This window comes from Aegilops tauschii, chromosome 3 (assembly GCF_002575655.3).
Source record: "Aegilops tauschii subsp. strangulata cultivar AL8/78 chromosome 3, Aet v6.0, whole genome shotgun sequence".
Lineage (NCBI taxonomy): Eukaryota > Viridiplantae > Streptophyta > Magnoliopsida > Poales > Poaceae > Aegilops > Aegilops tauschii.
The window spans coordinates 57,710,249-57,731,055 of NC_053037.3; the positions used below are offsets into that span (position 1 = coordinate 57,710,249).

The following is a 20,807-nucleotide window of genomic DNA, read 5'->3' on the forward strand; positions in this document are numbered from 1 at the left end:
TTTTCTCCACAATAATTACCAGTGTATTATTTGGCACCCATGGAACAATTTTGTTTAAACTTTTGAAAACTTTTATTTTTCACTTTAATTATATTTGAAGTTTGAATTAGGAGTTTGAAAGAAAGGTGATTCCAATGTGATCAAGCCCTGTTTAGCAACGTGATTAGCTTAATCACAGTGAGTTACTGTAGCATGATTCTCGGGGTGTTACAAATCTCCTCCACTACAAGAAATCTCGTCCCGAGATTTAGGAGGTAGAAGGAAACAGTGTGGGGTATTCTTCGCGCAGACGATCCTCTCGTTCCCAGGTGGCCTCATCTTCAGAATGGTGCGACCACTGGACTTTGAGAAACTTGATCGCCTTCTGACGTGTGCGGCGTTCAGCTTGGTCGAGAATGCGGACCGGATGCTCCTTATAGGAGAGGTCTTGCTGCAATTCGAGCACTTCGTGATCCACAGCTCGGATTGGATCCTTGAAGCAACGGCGGAGCTATGACACATGGAACACATCGTGAAGCTGAGAAAGGTTCGGCGGTAGCTCCAGTTGGTATGCCACTTTTCCACGCCTTTCGAGAATAGTGAATGGGCCAATATAGCGAGGAGCTAGTTTGCCCTTGATCCCGAAGCGGTGAGCACCCTTCATAGGTGTGACTCGAAGATAAGCCTTTTCGCCAGGTTGATAGACCATGTCTTTATGATGACGGTCATACTGACTCTTCTGACGTGACTGAGCAGTCTTGAGATTCTCGCGAATAATGAGGACTTGTTCTTCGGCATCTTGGATAATATCCGGTCCGATGAGTGGACGTTCCCCAGTTTCTGACCAGTTCAGGGGGGTTCGGCACTTTCGTCCATATAACACTTCGAAGGGGGCCATCTTCAGACTAGCTTGATAGCTATTATTATAAGAGAACTCAGCATACGGGAGAGATTCCTCCCATTTCTTGCCGAAGGAAATAACGCAAGCTCGAAGCATGTCTTCGAGAACTTGATTGACGCGTTCAACTTGTCCTTGCGATTGAGGATGAAACGCAGTACTGAATGACAGATGAGTTCCCATTGCTTCTTGGAAACTTGCCCAGAATCTTGAAGTGAATAAGCTGCCACGGTCTGAGCTGATAACCAATGGAATACCGTGGAGTGAAACAATCCTGGACATATAGAGCGTTGCCAACTGGCTAGCAGTGATCGTTTCTTTGACCGCCAGAAAATGTGCAACTTTGGAAAGCCGGTCAATGACGACAAGAATAGCATCATTACCTTTCTGCGATTTGGGAAATCCAGTGACGAAGTCCATCTCAACATGGTCCCATTTCCATTCAGGAATAGAGATAGGTTGCAGAGTTCCAGCAGGCCTTTGATGTTCTGCTTTGATACGACGGCAAACGTCACACTCAGCAACATAACGAGCAATGTCTTGCTTCATATTAGTCCACCAGAATCTTTGACGGATGTCTTGGTACATCTTTGTACTACCCGGATGGATACTTAGAGGCGTATCATGAGCTTCTTTCATAACTTCCTGTGTCATATCCAGGTTTTTCTCTGTACATGGCACCACTAGGCGGCCCTTGAAGTATAGGGTGCCATCTTCAGAAATGGTGAAGAATGAGGGCTTTCCTCCTGCGAGGTAGCGCTTAATCTTGTAGGCTTCAGAGTCATACTTCTGTAGCCTTTTGATGCTGTCCTCGAGATCTGGTTTAGCAACTAGGGTATTGAGGGAACCCTGGGTAACAACGTGGAGGTTCACCTTGCCAAATTGTTTAGGAGGGGGAGTGAGTGCACCCGGAGGAACAATATGGAGGTTCAGCTTCCTGAATTCTTCAACAAGCGAGGGCTGAACTTTATGAACCTGGAGGTGGTTGCAGTAAGACTTGCGGCTCAAGGCATCAGCCATTACATTAGCCTTGCCTGGCGTATAGGAAATACCCAAGTCAAAGTCTGCAACAAGCTCCATCCATCTCTGCTGACGGAGGTTCAGATCTGGCTGAGTAAACAGATACTTCAGACTTTGGTGGTCAGTGAAGATCTCGCAACGATTACCGAGAAGGTAATGTCGCCACTGCTTCAGCGCATGTATGACAGCAGCAAGTTCGAGGTCGTGAACTGGGTAGTTCTCTTCGTGAGGGCGCAATTGTCGAGAGGCATAAGCAATCACTTTGCGGTCTTGCATTAGGACACAGCCTAATCCTTGACGGGAAGCGTCGCAATAGATGACGAAGTCCTTCTTAGTATCAGGTGGAGCTAGAACTGGGGCAGAAGTCAACTTGTCTTTGAGTGCCTGGAAACTTTCCTGACATTTGTCTGTCCATTGGAACTTGACACCCTTATGCAACAGGTTAGTCAGAGGCCTGGCGATCTTAGAGAAGTTCTCGACGAATCGACGGCAATAGCTGGCGAGACCGAGAAAACTTCTGACTTGCTTAACGTTCTTGGGAGGAGTCCAATCAAGAATAGCCTGAACTCGTTCAGGGTTGACGGCAATACCATCCTTAGAGATGACATGCCCAAGATAGGTTACTTCCGGTAGCCAGAATTCACATTTAGAGAACTTGGCATATAGTTGATGTTCTCGTAGTTTTTCCAGCACAAGACGAAGATGTTCAGCATGTTCTTCTTCGTTCTTGGAGAATATCAGGATATCATCCAGATAAACCACGACGAACTTGTCGAGGTAATCCATGAATATGTAGTTCATCAGACGAGAGAAGGTGGCTGGAGCATTGGTTAAACCGAAAGACATGACGGTGTACTCATATGAACCATAGCGAGTCACGAAGGCGGTCTTTGGGATATCCTCTTCGCGAACACGGATCTGGTGGTAGCCCAACCTCAAGTCGAGCTTAGAGAACACTGACGAACCCGCCAGTTGATCATACAGATCATTGATCCGAGGAAGAGGGTATTTATTCTGAATGGTAGCTTGGTTTATAGGACGGTAGTCTTGAACTAACCGGTTTGTCCCGTCCTTCTTCTTGACAAAGAGAGAAGGTGCTCCCCAAGGAGAGCAACTTGGGCGAATGAATCCTTTGCGAAGAGACTTGTCGATTTCCTCCTTAAGCTCAAGGAGTTCATGCGGCGGCATTTTGTAAGGTCGCTTGGCTATAGGAGTGGTGCCTGGTTTCAAGTCGATGATGAATTCGACAGCTCTAGCAGGGGGAATCCCCGGAAGTTCTTCAGGGAAGACGTCGAGGAATTCACGCACGACGGGAATGTTTTCAATGCCCTCGAGTGGTGCAGCGTTCAATGCATTCAATGCATAGAGCCTTGCCTCGGCATTTTGCACCAGATGGGCTTGGTAAGTAACTATCTCATCTGAAGGGTGTAGCAGATGGACGGTCTTAGTGGTGCAAACGATTGAAGCAGTATGCGCTTTTAACCAATTCATTCCCAGAATGAGATCAATGCTACAGGACTTCAGTACGATGGGAGAGACAAGAAATTCCAGTCCTTCAATTTCAACAGTAACATCGCGACTAACCATAGAGGTTTGACATTGGCCCGCAGGGGTGTGTACCACTAGCGGAGTGTTTATCTCTTCGTAATGAATGCCATGCAGGAATGCAAATTCTGCTGATATGAATGAATGGGATGCTCCTGTATCAAATAAAACGGATGCTGGTACTGAATTTACGAGGAGTGTACCCATCACAGTAGCAGGCTGGTCTTGAGCTTCGCTGAGATCAACGTGGTTGGCATGAGCACGACCATAAGACTTAGCATTGTTGTTGCGGGGCTGGTTGTTACCACGGCCAGCTGCTGGAAGGGCCAGTTGATTCTGGTTCTGATAGCAGTTCCTGGCAAAGTGACCCGGTTGACCACACTTGAAGCACAGACCATTATCGGGAGTGGGAACAGGAGCCCCAGGTGGGGGAGCTGGTAGCTTTGACTGCTTAGATGGTGGAGGAGGCAGACGCGGTGCAGCATAAGATTTCCTGGGAGCAGGTGCATTCGGACGATACATGCTGTTCGGGATCCATATCTTACGCTTCTGTGAGGGCGAGCCCGAAGATGAGCCCGTGTCACGGTTGCGCCTCTGAAAGCTCTGGTATTCCTGCAGACCAGTTTCAACATTGATGGCCTTGTTCACCAAGGTGGTGAAATCAGCAAAGTCATGCACTAGAAGTGCGAGCTTGATGTCAGCTTGAAGGCCATCACGGAACTTCTCCTGTCTGCGTGCATCAGTTGCAATGTCTTCTTCAGCATAGCGGGACAAGTCCAGAAACTCCCGCTGATAAGCTTCAACAGTTTTGTTGCCTTGGGTGAGGTTGCGGAACTCACGCTTCTTCCGGTCCATGACTCCCTGAGGAATGAAGCGGGCACGGAAAGCAGCTTGGAAGTCTGGCCAGGTGATGATTGTTCCAGCTGGCAGAGTACGCCTATGGCTGTCCCACCATTGAGCTGCGGGTCCCTTCAAGAAGAAGGAAGCAAAGGTGACATAGCTGGCAGGGGCTACATCAGCAGACTCCATCTCATAGGTGATGTCACGGAGCCAGTCATCAGCATCCAAAGGCTGAGTTGAGCTGCGGTAGATGGTTGGGTTGAGGCGTATGAAATCTTGAAGAGTTACTTGGGCTGGCTGCTGGTTCATATTGGGGCGAGGAAACTGAGCCATCATATTTTCCATGAATTGGCGGTTCAGTTCGAACTGTTGGATCATACCAGCCATGTACTCAGGTGGTGATGGGGCATCGCCACCGCGACCACGACCACCTGGTCTAACCATCCTGCTAATATATAACAGGGGTAGTTCAGCATCGAGAAAATTTGCAATGACAAGAATCATTCATGATGAAACATGCATAATTGAAAGGAGCACGATAGCTACTGCATAGTAGTCGGCATAACTTACAAAAGGGGTCATGCATAGAGTTCAGTACACAGAGTTCAGTACATAGACTAAAACATCATAGGCGGCACACAGGCTCGCGGCGAATGCCTTTAACACTACAAACAAGCCTACATCAGTCCCAAGAGGTACTGTGGAGGTAATCATAGCCCGACAGCTGGTAGTGAGGCAACGGATAGCCCTCCACGTCAGCAGACTGGGGGCCGCGGATACTCAGGTGTAGAGCCCGACGCTCAGGTGGCAGAAGAGGACCAAGTGCGGGAGAGTAGCCTCCCACCTCTGGCCAACCGACACCGTGGGGCATCACGGTCCTGGCTGGGTAGATCGCAGAACGCGGTACCTGTCCAGACCGGACAAAGGGGTGCAGCAGCGTCAGAGCACGGTAAAGGTGCTGACGGGTGGTGTACATCTCGTGGCGAAGAGCTCGGTTAGCTCGATCCAGCCCATCAGCATGCAGAACTAGGTGCTGATGGTAGAAGGGCTCTCGGGTGACAGTGGAGTAGGCAGCAGTATAGTATCCCTCCGCACCAGCATCAGAGGCGATAGCAATGTGCCTGAAAGGGGAGGTGTCCAACTCCCGATACTCTCCACGAAGACGTGTCAGAGCAGCATAGGCTGCATCGTGGACAGCCATATCGATGGTCACACCAACACCATGTGCGGTGTGCAGCACAGTAGTGGAGTCGTACTCCCGAGAGTAGAGGTGGACGATGGCACGGTACTGCTCCTGGTTAAAGTCCTGGTACTCCTCGTAGACGGTGTACTCAGGGTGCCAGCGATAACCCAGATAGGTCATCATCTCAGCTAGCACCGCAGGTGATCCCGAGGCACCAATGGCCATCGTGTGGCGAACAACCTGCCTCATGGGTTCCATCTGAAAGCAAAGACGTTTCAAAGGAGTCAAATGACAGTGTGTGAATTGATCAAAATACTATTCTGAGAAACAACTATGGCTTATCCAACTTTGGGGTGAATGTGGTCACGGGATCCTAGTGTTAGAGTTAGTAAAGTCGTTTAACCCGAGTAGAAGAGAGTTCAGAGTCCCAGAGTAAAGGTCGAGGAGTAAAAGATCCTAGTACCACCCAATGGCGACGTGGGCCCGTAAGCCGCACAGCCATGTTAGTAAAAGTTTTGCAATGACTAGACTCGACTTCGGCCAAGGAGTGTGGAAGGGGGGTTCCTACAGGCAGTCGGCTCTGATACCAACTTGTGACGCCCCCGATTTGACCGTACACTAATCATGCACGCAAATGTGTACGACCACGATCAGGGACTCACGGGAAGATATCACAACACATCTCTAAAACATAAATAAGTCATACAAGCATTATAATACAAGCCAGGGGCCTCGAGGGCTCGAATACAAGTGCTCGATCATAGACGAGTCAGCGGAAGCAACAATATCTGAGTACAGACATAAGTTAAACAAGTTTGCCTTAAGAAGGCTAGCACAAAAGTAGCAACGATCGAAAAGGCAAGGCCTCCTGCCTGGGACCTCCTAACTACTCCTGGTCGTCGTCAGCGGCCTGCACGTAGTAGTAGGCACCTCCAGTGTCGTAGGTGTCGTCGTCGACGGTGGCGTCTGGCTCCTGAACTCCAACATCTGATTGCGACAATCCGATATAGAAAGGGGAAAAGAGGGAGAAAAGCAACCGTGAGTACTCATCCAAAGTACTCGCAAGCAAGGAGCTACACTACATATGCATGGGTATATGTGTAAAGAGGCATATCAGTGGACTGAACTGCAGAATGCCGGAATAAGAGGGGGATAGCTAGTCCTGTCGAAGACTAAGCTTCTGGACATCTCCATCTTGTAGCATGTAGAAGAGAGTAGATTGAAGTCCTCCAAGTAGCATCGCATAGCATAATCCTACCCGGCGATCCCCTCCTCGTCACCCTGTTAGAGAGCGATCACCGGGTTGTATCTGGCACTTGGAAGGGTGTATTTTATTCAGTATCCAGTTCTAGTTGTCATAAGCTCAAGGTATAACTCCGGGTCGTCCTTTTTCCGAGGGACACGGCTATTCGAATAGATAAACTTCCCTGCAGGGGTGCACCACATAACCCAACACGCTCGATCCCAATTGGCCGGACACACTTTACTGGGTCATGCCCGGCCTCGTAAGATCAACGCGTCGCAGCCCCACCTAAGCACAACAGAGCGGTCAGCACGCCGGTCTAATCCTAAGCGCGCAGGGGTCTGGGCCCATCGCCCTATGCACACCTGCACATTGCGAACGCGGCCGCGAGTAGACCTAGCAACCCACACGATCACGGCGGTTACGTCAAAGCGGTCCAACACGGCGCGCGCCACTCAGTCGCTGACGTCACGAAGGCTTCGGCTGATACCACGACGCCGGGATACCCATAACTACTCCCGCGTAGATGGCTAGTGCGTATAGACCAAATGGCCAGACTCAGATCAAATACCAAGATCTCGTTAATCATGTTAAGTATCCGCGAACGCCGACCAGGGCCAGGCCCACCTCTTACCTAGGCGGTCTCAACCTGCCCTGTCGCTCCGCCACAAAGATCCACTTGCGGGTACTCCTACGAGCCGACCCGACTTTAGTCATCACATGTGTCATGTATATAGTATATAAGTATATACCCGCGATCACCGCCCAGGTGATCACGGCCCGATAGCGTAGCACAGCAGACGGACAAGAATGTAGGGCCACTGATGGAAATCTAGCATCCTATACTAAGCATGTAGGACTGTAGGTAAAGGTATCAACAGTAGTAGCAAGGATAGGCTATGCATCAGAATAGGATATCGAAAAGCAGTAACATGCTACACTACTCTAATGCAAGCAGTATAGAGGAGAGTAGGCGATATCTGGTGATCAAGGGGGGGGGGGGCTTGCCTGGTTGCTCTGGCAAGTAGGAGGGGTCGTCAACTCCGTAGTCGAACTGGGCAGCAGCAGTGTCGGTCTCGTAGTCTACCGGAGAGAAGAGGGGGAAGAAACAGTAAATACAATGCAAACATAAGCATGACGATGCGTGACATGACAATGAGCGGTGCTAGGGGTGTCCTAACGCGACAGTAGGTGGTACCGGTGAAGGGGGGGAACATCCGGGAAAGTATTCCCGATGTTTTGCGTTTTCGGACAAACGGACCGGAGGGGGAAAGTTGCTAGTTCGATAGGTTAGGGAGGTGTGGTGGATGAACGGACTGCGTATTCGGATTCGTCTCGTCGTTCTGAGCAACTTTCATATAGAAAACATTTTCATCCGAGTTACGGTTTAAAAGATATGAATTTTCAAAGTTTATTTGAATTTCTGGAATTATTTATATTAAGAAAAATGAATTATGACGTCAGCATGAGGCAATGCTGACGTCAGCAAGTCAACAGGTCGGCTGACCAGTCAAACCAGACAGGTGGGTCCAGTGGGACCCACATGTCAGCCTCTGTTAGTCTAATACTTAATTAAACTAATCTAACAGTATAATTAGAGGGATGGGCCCCACATGTCAGTGAGTGTTTAGCTAAACTAATTATTTTTATTTATAAAACATTTTCTTTTTCTTTATTTTTTTTAATTTCTGCGGCGGGGCCCGCATGTCAGTGACTGGGCCTGCCCAGTCAGCAGTTGACTGGGTCAACCCAGTCAACTGGGGCCCGTGGGGGCCACTGGCAGTGACCCAGGGGTGGCCCCAGGTGTGCCACGTCGGCGGCCGGCGCCGGAGCAACGCCGGCGACCGAAAACACGGCGGAGGCGCTCGGGACCTCGCCGGAATCCACGTACAGGGCACCGTTCAGGGAGTTTTTGGTCGCGTTCGAAAGCTACGGCTGCGCCGCGTCCAACGGTGGTGGTTGTGGCGGCAGGGGTGACCGGAATCGAGCGCGGCGAGCTCATCGGCGGATGACCGGAGTCGGACGCCAGAGGAAAGGGCGACGCAGCATGCTAGCGAGCGAACGGAGAGGCTAGGTGGGACGTGCGTTAGGAGGCGAATGCAACGGGCGCTGGCCCGTGACCATTTGGTCACCGGAGGCACGCCGGCGACGAGCGCAGGCGGCAGCGCGTTCGGGCGCTCGACGGAGGCTATGCTAGGAGGCACGGGGAGGCACGGGCGTGGGCTCGTTGGGCTCCTGGGAGCTCCAGGAGTTTGACTACGAGCTCGGACGCGAGCTCAGGCCACGGTAGCCACGGCGGCGAGGTGATATGCGGCGGCGAGCTCAAAGCAACGGCGACGAGCTAGCTAGGGAGGCTCACGCAGTGCGAGGAGGAGAATGGAGGGAGGGAGGAGCTCACCGAGCGGCTACGTAAAGCCTGCGACAGCTTAGGAGCGCAGAGGTGGCCGGAGACGACGGCGGTCACCGACGCCCGAGGCGGAAGGGGGCGGCTCGATCCGCTGCCTGCGGTGCTCCCCGGCTTGCGTTCGTGGACGGGGACGAGGACGCCGACGACGGCGGAGCTGCTGGACAGGTTGGCGAGGCGAGGCGAGGTTGGTTGCCGCGGTTGCGACGGCGGACGGCGACGGAGGCGCTCGGGATGATGGGGGGGAGCACGGAGCGGCGCGAAGGAGAGGGGATGAGGGAGGCGCAGGGGCCGAGAGTGAGCGGGGTGAGTGGGAGAGAGACCCGAGGAGGCGCGGGGGCTGGCGCCCTTATCCCCTCCGGCGTCGGTGCCGGCGAGGTGGTCGGGCGGCAGCGCGCCCCTGTTCCGACCCGGTCGGGGGAACAGGAAGGGGACGCGGGGGTGAGTTGGGCTGGGCCGGGGTCGGGGCGCGGGTGGCGGCCCAGTTTGGGCCGGGGTTCGGTCCAGACGGGCCACGGGTCCAGTGGGGGGGGAGGGCTTTTCCTTTTTTTTGTTCTGTTTTCTGTTTTGTTTTGCATTTTCTTTTATTTGTTTTCTTTCACCCTTTTAACCCATTTTAAAATACTTAGGCATTTTCTAAAAAGGAGTTTTCTCCACAATAATTACCAGTGTATTATTTGGCACCCATGGAACAATTTTGTTTAAACTTTTGAAAACTTTTATTTTTCACTTTAATTATATTTGAAGTTTGAATTAGGAGTTTGAAAGAAAGGTGATTCCAATGTGATCAAGCTCTGTTTAGCAACGTGATTAGCTTAATCACAGTGAGTTACTGTAGCATGATTCTCGGGGTGTTACATGGTTTCTGAGTTTCTCTCACCAACAACGGGGAGTTTATTTCTACTAAGAATTTGATGAACAGTAGCAAATGAAGGATGACCTAAGCGACTATGCCACCTTTCGGCTGGGAACTTGATGGTGCCATAGACTTGTTTATTAAACTTGCAGTATTGAGGAAGCAACGCATATAGCCCTTGAACACAGACACCTCTATGAAGAATCTTCTTCGTGACCTGATCCTTGATCAAAAAGAAGTATGGATGAAACTCTAGGAAGACATTATTATCAAGAGCAATGCGATGAATTGAAAGAAGGGTTCTGGAAGCATCGGGAACATGCAAGATATCTTTTAAGACAAGATTTTTATGTGGGGTATTGATAATTGAGTTACCAATACGACTAATCTCCATACCTGCACCATTAGCCGCCGTGTAAATTTGATCATGACCACGGTACTTCTCATGCATGGTTAGTTTCTCCAACTCTCCGGTGATATGATTTGTCGCCCCCGTGTCCATATACCAGTTGGTATCAACACCATATGATCCATCTGCTGCAGCTGCAATTTTCTTTTTCTGGGAGTTGTCATCGACATAGCGCCAATCACAATCTTTAGCAATATGGTTGCTTTTTTTTACAAATCTGGCACTTGCCTTCATAGCCATCATAGCCTTGGAAGGGGCGCCAGTTGTTGTTGGAGGATCTTCTGGTGTTGTTGCCGCCGTGATTGTTGGGGGAGTAGTAACTGCCGCCGCCTCGCCCTTGATAGCCGCCACCACCATTACTGGGATGGTAGCCGCCGCCGCCGCTGGAGCCTCCATTGGGGTGGTAGCCGCCGCCACCACCTCCTCCCTGATAGCCGCCGCCGCCAGCATGGCCGCCGCCGCTGTGAGAACCACCATGGGATCCGCCGCCACCGTTCTTCTGGTTGCGGTAGCCACCACCTCGTCCTCCCTGCCTGCCGCGAGACGCAGAATTTGCTGAAGATTTGAAGCCTCTAGAACCATTACCATGGTAGAGTTTGACCCGCTGGTCGAAGTTGGACACGAGGGAGAAGAGGAGGTCCACCGTGACGGGCTCGGTGCGGACATCAAGCGTCGAGATCAGTGGTTGGTACTCCATGTCGAGGCCGGACACAATGAACGTGATGAGCTTCGGTTCTCCGATGGGTTTCCCGGCCGCCGTGAGCTCATCTAAGAGAGATCGCATGTAGCGGAAGTATGTTGAGGCAGACTGGGTGCCCTTCTGGGCGTTGGTGAGGGCGGCACGAAGGTTGTTGGCGCGCGAGAGAGAGACTGCAGCGAACATGGTGGATAGCGCCGTCCATAGCGCATGCGACGTCTCTAGTGAGGCCACCTGAACGAGGACCTCCTTGGAGAGATTCCGGAGGAGGTAGGCGACGATTTGCTAGTCCTGGACCAGCCAAGGGGCATAGTCAGGGTTTTTCATCACCTGATCCTTGCCATCCTTGTCCTTCGCGACGATGGTCTTGGGAGGTTCATCTATAGTTTTGTCGATGTAGCCGTACAAGCCAGCACCCATGATCTAGGATCAGGCCTGAGCTCGCCAGAGAACGTAGTTCGTCCTGGTGAGGGGTTCGGAGATGTTGCGGTTGAGGGCAGAGCTGGGGAGCGTACGGGAGGTTGACATGGTGGTGGTGGGGATCGATGATGATGGTGCAGTTCGATGGAGAGGGAAGGAACTATGGAGTAGGGTTGCTAGATGCGATGGAAGAGTCCCGCTCTGTATACCATGAAAGCTATTGATGAAGCGTCTCAACTCCCTTCAGGGAGCCCGCATGTATATATATTAGATGGCGAGATAACCCTCTCGAGGGGATATACATGTTCGGTTGAGGAGATTACACAAAGAGAGAGAGAGATTTAGGCTATAGAGATAGATACTTAAACATACTTAAACAGAAAAGATCTACCCCAATGTGTGGCGCCCAAGGAACTAGTCCGGCCCACACAATATTACATGGTTAACATGCACTACAAATTGAAGATGGTAGATGGCCACTTAATTTATTCTTGGACAAATCAAGATATATGGAGTTCTGAATATATCTTCCAATGTTAGGTATGATGGAAGAGAAGTTATTGTTTGAGTAATCCAACACAACCCCATTGTACAAGAAGTACGGTGCTGAGACATACGAAGTTATTGGTATTGGTATGCTTCCTTGAAGTCTATTAAAGCTGAGATTAAGGTATGTCAGATATGGCATATGAACAAGAGAAGAAGATTTCTCCAGAGCAGTAAACATGTTGTTGGAGAGGTCCAGAATATCAACCTGATCCTTCCAATTCTCCCATACCCACCTTGGTATAACACCACTAATTTGATTACTTGAAAGATTGAGGTCTGAAATTTTATCTAAATACCTCAATACACTTGGAAGTTTTGTGAGATTGCAGGATTCAAGGGATAAGTGTTCAATGTTAGGCAGTGAGGGTAATACTTTATCACCTTCTTCATCCACGATTGATAACATGTTGTTAGACAGACTCAGGAAAGAGAGTCTCTTCAACCTCCAGAAAGAGCTAAGTTCAACCCCGCCTGATAATCTATTTGAATCAAGGTGGAGACTTTCAAGATGTTGAAGCTCGAAAAATGATTTTGCTACTGGGCCAGTCAATTCGTTTGAGTATAACCAAATAAAACGCAGGGGAGAAGATAATGGCAAAGAAACTTCTTCCAAGGCACCAGAAAGTTTATTTGAATCTAGGCAGAGTTTCTGCAATGCTGGAAGAGTGAACAGAGATTTTGGAATTTTTCCTGCATTACAAGGGTGAGCACCAGTCAGCGTAGCACCAATAGATTTTAGAAATAAAAAATATTGAAATGCATCAAATCCAAAATAGCGAGATGCATTAAACAAGTATATGCATATCCTTACAACTTTGTTTGTGTCTATTTCTAAATGTCTGTTCCTGTAGAAAGTCAGCAGACGACCCCTAGCTCTAATACAAAACAGATTTGATGCCCTAACCAGCATGGCATTTACCCTTTATTTCTGTGCATGTGGTTTGATATTTCCTTATATACATAACATTTTTCGTCTAGAAAATTGTATGCAACTATGCATATTCATACATAAAAACATAACTTAAAGACTGAAATTCAACTACCGTCATTGAGCTTTATCCGGTGATACAATCAGTTGAGTCACTGGATTCAGCAAACTAAGGGAAAATTACGGTAACTATATTTGTTATGACATGTCATCTATGATCACTGTACCGATCAGCATATGTATTCTGCTGATGTTGTGTATTTTGACCACGTTTGACCTGCCAGCTCAAAAAAGGAGGGACCGTGTCAGTTACAGGGAAGGACAGACTTTGGATGCAACCGCTTGGAGATGGTAGCACATGGTTTATTCAACCGTACTGGATGCTGATCCAGTAATAGGAGACTGAATCATATAATCTTGCTAGTAGCTAGTTGTTCGAGCCTTGTGTCTTTTTCCTGTTTTAAGATTCTGAGAATAGTTGCTACTTTGCTCTTAGTAAAGATGGTTGTATGCATCTTTGATGCTGAGGCCGGGGAAAACCCTCCTTTTGAAAAACAACAAGAAGAAAACCCATCCAGGATTCTACAAACTAATTGTTATTTCACTAAATATATGTGCCAATCTTGTTACTTCAGGCAATTTAAAACAACCAATTTCCTCTTCATTAGTAGTACTATAAATTTGAACAGATAAAAGATGTATCAACATATATGTTTGTAGTTAGGAAAACAAGGGAACATTATTTCAATTTCTTGGTCAGGATCTTACCAGCAAGGTTGTTAATTGAGAGAATTCATACCCTTCTAGCTCCAAATATGCCAATCTGGTAAGGTATGGGCCCAGGGAAATTGCATCCAAAGATTTCCAAACTTGCTAAAGATGACATATTGCCGATCCAAGAGGGCACTGATTGAGAGAATTCATACCCTTCTAGCTCCAAAGATGTCAGCTGCTTAAGACTGCCAATCCAAGAAAACACTGACTTCTCAAAGTCATGTCCATAGAGTTGCAGTTCACTCAACAATGGAAGGTTATTTATCGAAGAGAGCCTCTTGGAAATTCCTGTTGTACTAAGGCCCAGATTTTTCAGAGACTTGAGATTGGCAAGTGAGGGTGCTATATCACAAGTAAGGTTGACCATTGCTAGATTTAACTCTTCCAAATTACTACTTCCAACTGGCAAACCTGGTACACACACAGACAAATTGGGGTTCCAAGATAAATCTAGCATCCTCAAACTTTTCATCTCAAAGATTTTTGTTGGAAACTGCCCTTTAAACGAAGTTCCTGGAATATAAAGAATGCTCAAGGAAGGAAACTCAGCAAAGAACTCAGGAACCTTGCCAGTCAGCCCCTCATTGTCTCTGAGATTGATCCCCGTTAGCGAACGAAGCATTGAAAAGGAAGGGTGGATAGGACCAATATACCAGAATCATACAAGCTTAGAATCTGCAGTCGTGGAACAGAGTCTGCTAAAACAACAGACCAAGTTGATCCACTGCATCAAGATGGAGCTCCCTTAAATTGCTTAGATTTGCCATGAAGGACTGGAAGTTTGGCTCTTGCAAATGCAGCTCAGGATTACGAGAAAAATCAAGAGTGACAAGGTTCTTGAGGCAGGCAATTCCAGCGGGGATCTGGCCAATAAAATTGGTAGCGGAGAAGTTGAGGTGGATGATATTTGTGAGTCGCTCAAACCCATACAGCGGGAGGAGAACATAACTGAAGTCGTTTGAAGCAAGGCTTAGGTTTCTCAGAGAGGTGAGGTTGAAGAGCGCAGGGTCAAGATGGCGGCTCTTCAAGTTAAACTCACCAAGGTCTAGGGAAACGACTCTCCCGGCAGCCATGTCACAGGTGACGCCCTCCCAGTGGCAGCAGTCTCTTCCAGCTTGCCAAGACGCCAGATTTGCGTTGACATCGATGAATGGGCGCTTTAGCTGGAGGAGCAAAGAAGCTTGATCTCGGAGGCAAGAGACAGTGGCGTTATGCTCGCCTGCAGTATCTACAGAGTAGGAGCATACAAGCGGTAGCAGGAGTAGGAGTTGGAGGTGTTGCTGTTTAGTTGAGTCATTTTGCTACTTACTGGCTTGCTGCTTCCCCATTGATGTACTTTATATATAGGAAATTAGGAATACAGGGTGTGTAGAGTCGCAGAGATATTTCAATGAATGCCAGTTTGCGTTGAACAGATTTTGCTTGAAGGGACTAGTCAGATTTTGTTTCACCACAGAAGAAGGCGATGGAGACTATGTTTACAATTCTGAGGCTGTCAGTGCAAACAATCACTGTTGATTGCAGACTGTAAGGCCGTTCGTGTTGCTGTCCTAGACCGATTCAGCATATCAAGTGTTGTTCGCGGTGCCGTGTTTGATTGCCTATTCGGTGGAATTTCTTTTGTGATTGTTGTAAATACACCCGGCAGTAGCTATGCCCAATCTCTGAACTGAAGCCATTGGTTTGGTTTACATCCTTGTGCACAGCGGTCAGGAGACTGTTGTTCAAAAAAAAAGGGTAAATTTTCGAAGGTAAAAGCAAGCACCAGTAAATAAATTGTTCGTCACGGCAAAAGTATCTCAAATAATCAAGCTAAGAACATTTGAAAACTATTCACCTGCTGTGCCTATTGCCCCGATGAAATCAACATAGAGTAGCAATTAGCGTTCAAATTAGGGATACTCACGTTCCAAATTTGGGGATTCTCAGGGCTCGTCTTGGACAGGGAGTTCGAGACCGCCGCCGGATGCTCCCTGCCGCAGTTCCACTGGTACTGTACTAAATTTGAGGATGCTTCGTACCTGGCTGTATCCCGTTGCAATTTTAGCGATTTCAGTCTTCAGGATGAGAAAACCTCAGAGGCAGAGTTCAAGTCGCTAAAACAGTCAGCCGTTTTATTTGTTTGATAGCAGTCTTTGAGCATCGTGTATGAAACAAACCAGATAAATACTACTAGTATCTAGTATCTACCAAAGAAAATGGTTTCATTATATACTCCTATATGACAAGTGCGGCACATAAACAGTCGGCATATCTTATTTTCATGAAAAAATGTAACACACTGCATATTATGTGTAATAATTGTATATACCATAAGGTTGATCAGTGCTGCCAATCCAGTGCAACAAAAAGAAGCAGATAAGTAACTTTTGTCACAGAAAAGTGGCTTATTTAAGCTGTCTCATCCAACAAGTACAACCCATATGCATCCTAAAGAAAAAGTACAACCCATATGCACACTACATATCTTCTTCAGGAAGAAAATTTAGTACAGTACACAGTGTGCAAATAGTATTACATATGGATTCATGATTGCTTGCTGACCCATCCTTCCATGCTGCAATACAGCTGCAACAAGAATGCCAATGCAAAGCCGACTCCGAATCCCAACCCAACAAAAGCAAACAAAAGGATAACACCAAGTTTGTCCCGCCACAAGCTTTCATATTCTGGAGGAGCCACTTCACTTGGAGAAACTGAGTTTTGATTTTCACATTCTTTGGAGAGTGGAACTCCACAGAGGTCCTCATTGCCTTCAAATGAATTGTCAGAAAATGTTGAGAACTGGTTGCCTTGCGGGATTCTTCCAGACAAGTTGTTGTATGAAAGATCCAGACATCCGAGAGAGGTAAGTGAGGTTAACTCATGTGGTATTTCCCCTGTGATATGGTTCCGAGATAGATCCAATGACTCCAGCTGAGACAAGTTGCTGAACTGAGATGGGATTTGCCCCGTGAAGTTATTGTATGACATGTTAAGTCCGTGCAGCCAAACAAGCCTCCCAATTGACTCCGGAATAGGACCATCAAACAAGTTATGTGAAAAATCAATCACTTTGAAAGTGGTCAATATCTTGCTGAAATTAAGCTTGAGATCTTTGAATGTCACAGTGACAGTATCTTGATAGAATCCATCTGGTAGGTTTGTTTGATGACCTATAACTTGTCCCTCATCATTGACATTTTCCATCATTGCATTCAGTTCATTAAACCATCCTTTTGGTAGGTTTCCAGAGAAGCTGTTGGAGGCCAAATCAAGTATTTGCAAACTTGAGAAGTATTTGTTGATTGTACTGTCACCTTTAATATCCCATATTGTACCATTTAGTTGGTTGGATCTTAATACAAGAACTCGAAGCTGTGGAAGAGCACCCAACCAAGATGGAAAAGAACCGACAATTTGATTGTTGCCAACATCAAGAAGCTCTAGGTCTTGACAATTTAATAGTGATCTTGGTATTTTACCTTCGATTTGGTTTCCATTTAAATCTATTGTTTGAAAGGTACATCCTTCTCTAATATCTTCAGGTAGCATTCCTTGGAATTGATTTTCTCTTAATTTCAATATTTTCAAATTTCCACTTCCTACTAGACATGATGGGATCGAACCACTTAAATTGTTATAAGATAAGTCTAGGATAGTTAGTTTGGTGGCACTACAAATGGATGATGGTACATGACCAGTTAATTTATTCTTGGACAACTTGAGATAGTTGACATTTTGAACATATTTTCCAAAGTTGTCTAGAATGGAAGAGAAGTTGTTGTTTGAGTAATCCAACAAAACTTCATTGTATGTCGCGAATATTGATGAGAAGTACAATGTTACTGGTATTGGTATGTTTCCTTGAAGTCTATTAAAACTAAGATCAAGGATGGATAAATATGGCATATGAAGAAGAGAAGGAGATCCCTCCAAACTAGTAAGCATGCTATGGGAGAGGTTCAAAAATTGAAGCTGGTCCTTCCAACTCTCCCATACCCGACTTGGTATAACCCCATTAATTTGATTATTCGAAAGGTTGAGGTTTATAACTCCACCTAGATATCTTAGTGCTCGTGGAATTTTGGTGAGGTTGCAGGATGCAAGTTCTAAGTAGTTGACGTTAGGGAGAGAGGTTAATATATTGTCATCTTCTTCGTCCACAATTGATAGCATGTTGTAAGACAAACTTAGCGAACTTAGGCTCTTCAACCTCCAAAAAGAGTTAAGTGTAATTGTGCCTGTGAATCTATTTGAGTCAAGCTCGAGATATTTGAGATGATTAAGACGAAAGAATGATTTAGGTATTGCACCCGTGAGCTCATTTTGGTGTAACGAAATAGAAAACAAGCTTGAAGACCACGGGGCAGAAAATTGTTCCAGAGTACCGGAAAGTTGATTTGAACTTAAATCAAGTGTTTGCAATGTTGGAAGAGCGAACAAGAATTTTGGAATTTGGCCTGCATGAAAAAGTTTATATTAGTCAAAATATACACCAACGCACATTTTAAGATGAAAGAGTATTTCCATAAATATTGCAAGTCCCGAAAACATCAGAGAATTCCGCCATGAGTCAAAAAAAGACCAATATATATTGTTTACTGCAATAACTTAGACTAATTTCTTTTTTTATTAGACTTTTATATGTCTCGTTATGCTCTTGTAGGTACTAGGCTAGACTCTTGTTTTATAGCCATGCCTCCATTTTGGTTTCTCAAACGAAGCCCTTTACCAGAGAGAAATATAGATGCACCAAGTGTGTCAGACTATCATGTCTTTTTTACTAAAATAAACAGCCTTGCTTTTAGGTGGAAAGAGAAATAAGCATTAGTTAGGATCTCACCAGAAAGGTTGCTGCCCACAATATTCAAAAATTCAAGTCGGACCAAGTTCCCGACTGTTGAGGGAATTGACCCTGAGAAGTTGCAACCTGAGAGGTCCAATTTTTTCAAATTCACAAGATTGCCAATCTGGTATGGTATTGTCCTAGGGAAATTGCAATCCCGAATTACCAAACCTTCCAAACTTGCCAGATTGCCGATCCAAGAGGGCACTGATTGAGAAAAATCATAGCCATCTAGCTTCAAGTATGTCAATTGTGTTAGATTGCCTATCCAAGATAGTACGCTCGTCTCCATGTCTCGTCCATAAAGTTGCAGTTGATTCAATGTTGAAATATTATGTACTATCAAAGAGAGCTCCATGGAAACTCCTGCATTGCTAAGACCCAAACTCTTCAAAGACTTGAGATTTGTAAGAGACGGGCGTATATCACAAGACAAAGTGGTCCCTGCTAGATTTAATGTCTCCAGGTTATTTACAACAGGGAAATCTGGTAAGCACACCGAAATATTAGGGCTCCTTGACAAATCTAGCACCCTCAAACTTTTCATCAGGATAATTTTTGTTGGAAATTGCCCTCTAAAAGAACATCCTGATATATCAAGAATTCTCAAGGAAGAAAAATCAACAAAGAATTCAGGAACTTTGCCAGTGAGCCCCTTATTGTTTCTGAGATTGATAATCGTTAGTGAACGAAGCCTCGAGAAAGAAGGATCGATAGGACCAGACATACCGCACAGAAACAAGCTAAGAATTTGTAGCTGAGGAACAGAGTCCGCTAAAACAATTGACCAAGTTATCCGCTGGTGGAGATGTCCACTCCATCAAGACGGAGCTCCCTCAGATAGCTTAGATTTTCCATGAAGGTCTGGAATTTTGGCTCTTGCAGATATAAGCCATAATTATCAGAAAAATCAAGAGTGACAAGGTTCTTGAGACGAGCAATTCCAATGGGAATCTGGCCAAAAAAATTGGTAAGGGAGAAGTTGAGATGGATGATATTTGTCAAGTGTTCAAACCCATAAGATGGGAGGTTGGCCGCGCCGAAGTCGTTGTACGCAAGGCTGAGGTTTCTCAGAGAGGTGAGGTTGAAGATTGCAGGGTCAAAACGACGGCTCATCAAGTTATACCCACAAAGGTCTAGGGAAACAACTCTCCCTGAGGACACATCACAGGCGACGCCCTCCCAGTGACAACAGTCACTTCCAGCTCGCCATGAAGCCAACTTTGCATCAACGTCGATGAAGGATTGCTTTAGCTGGAGCAGGGAAGAAGCTTGATCTGGGTGGCAAGGGACAGTGGTATTATGCTTGGCTGCAGCATTTGTGGGTAGGAGCATATGAGGAGGAGCAGGAGAACATGGAGGTGGTGTTGCTTAGTTGGAGTCATTTTGCTAGTGGCTTGCAATATGTTGATGCTTGCTCAACGGCATACAACATCTATTTATAGGGGCGTTTGTAGATATTTTTCGGCGTGCAAATTTGTGCACTACTTTCATCCTACTACATGTTGGCTAAGGTGAGATGCATGGTCGAATCCATGGCTGTCGATGTGTAGACTGGAGTACAGTTTCTATTGTTGTAATTGGACCACCTTGATTTGTAAGAGGATTTTTTTTTCACCACCTTGTATTAATTGGTGTTTTTGTTTTATCATAAAGCAAGGTGAATGCCTTTTTCAAAAGTTTTGCGATACAAGAAAGAGACACTGACCAGACGCACGTAAGAATCTATTTACTTCGTGCATATTATTCTGACATGTATTCTAATGCTTGGGGTGTCTCTAAGAATCCGGGGATGAAATGAATGATGCTTCCTTGCTTCATAGTCCTCTAATCAGGGTGAAAAAGCCATCACCTAGCCACCTGATTGGGAGTATTTAATTTGCTGTGCAGTTATGCTTGAGCCGATGTTATGATCCGTAGAAACACGAGTCACACAGTAGGTGCATGGTTGATATCTAACATGCTGACGTGAAATATGTCAACTAAATTTGCCATCCCCGCGTCACTAAAATTGTCATAAAAATGTTCGAATTGCCATGGCCAAATCTCGAACGTTTGGCATTTATCATTTTTGAAACAGAAAGAATGCCTCATTCAACTGCAATGTGGAAGTCAGTCACAAAAAAAAAAAAAAAACTGCAATGTGGAAGAGCTGTTCCCTTCCTGCCAACTTAGTTGGCACGTGAACCGTACTAGTTTGTGCAGAGGAGCAAATGATGAACGCAGAGACCTTA

At 46.6% G+C, this 20,807-nt stretch overlaps 2 pseudogenes; both read right to left on the reverse strand.

Annotated features, from left to right (window-relative positions):
* Window positions 1–13,764: 13,764 nt before the first annotated feature.
* On the reverse strand, window positions 13,765–16,197 carry LOC141042704 (receptor-like protein Cf-9 homolog; annotated as a pseudogene).
* A 74-nt stretch (window positions 16,198–16,271) lies between these two features.
* On the reverse strand, window positions 16,272–20,757 carry LOC109739168 (uncharacterized; annotated as a pseudogene).
* Between the last annotated feature and the right edge of the window lie 50 nt (window positions 20,758–20,807).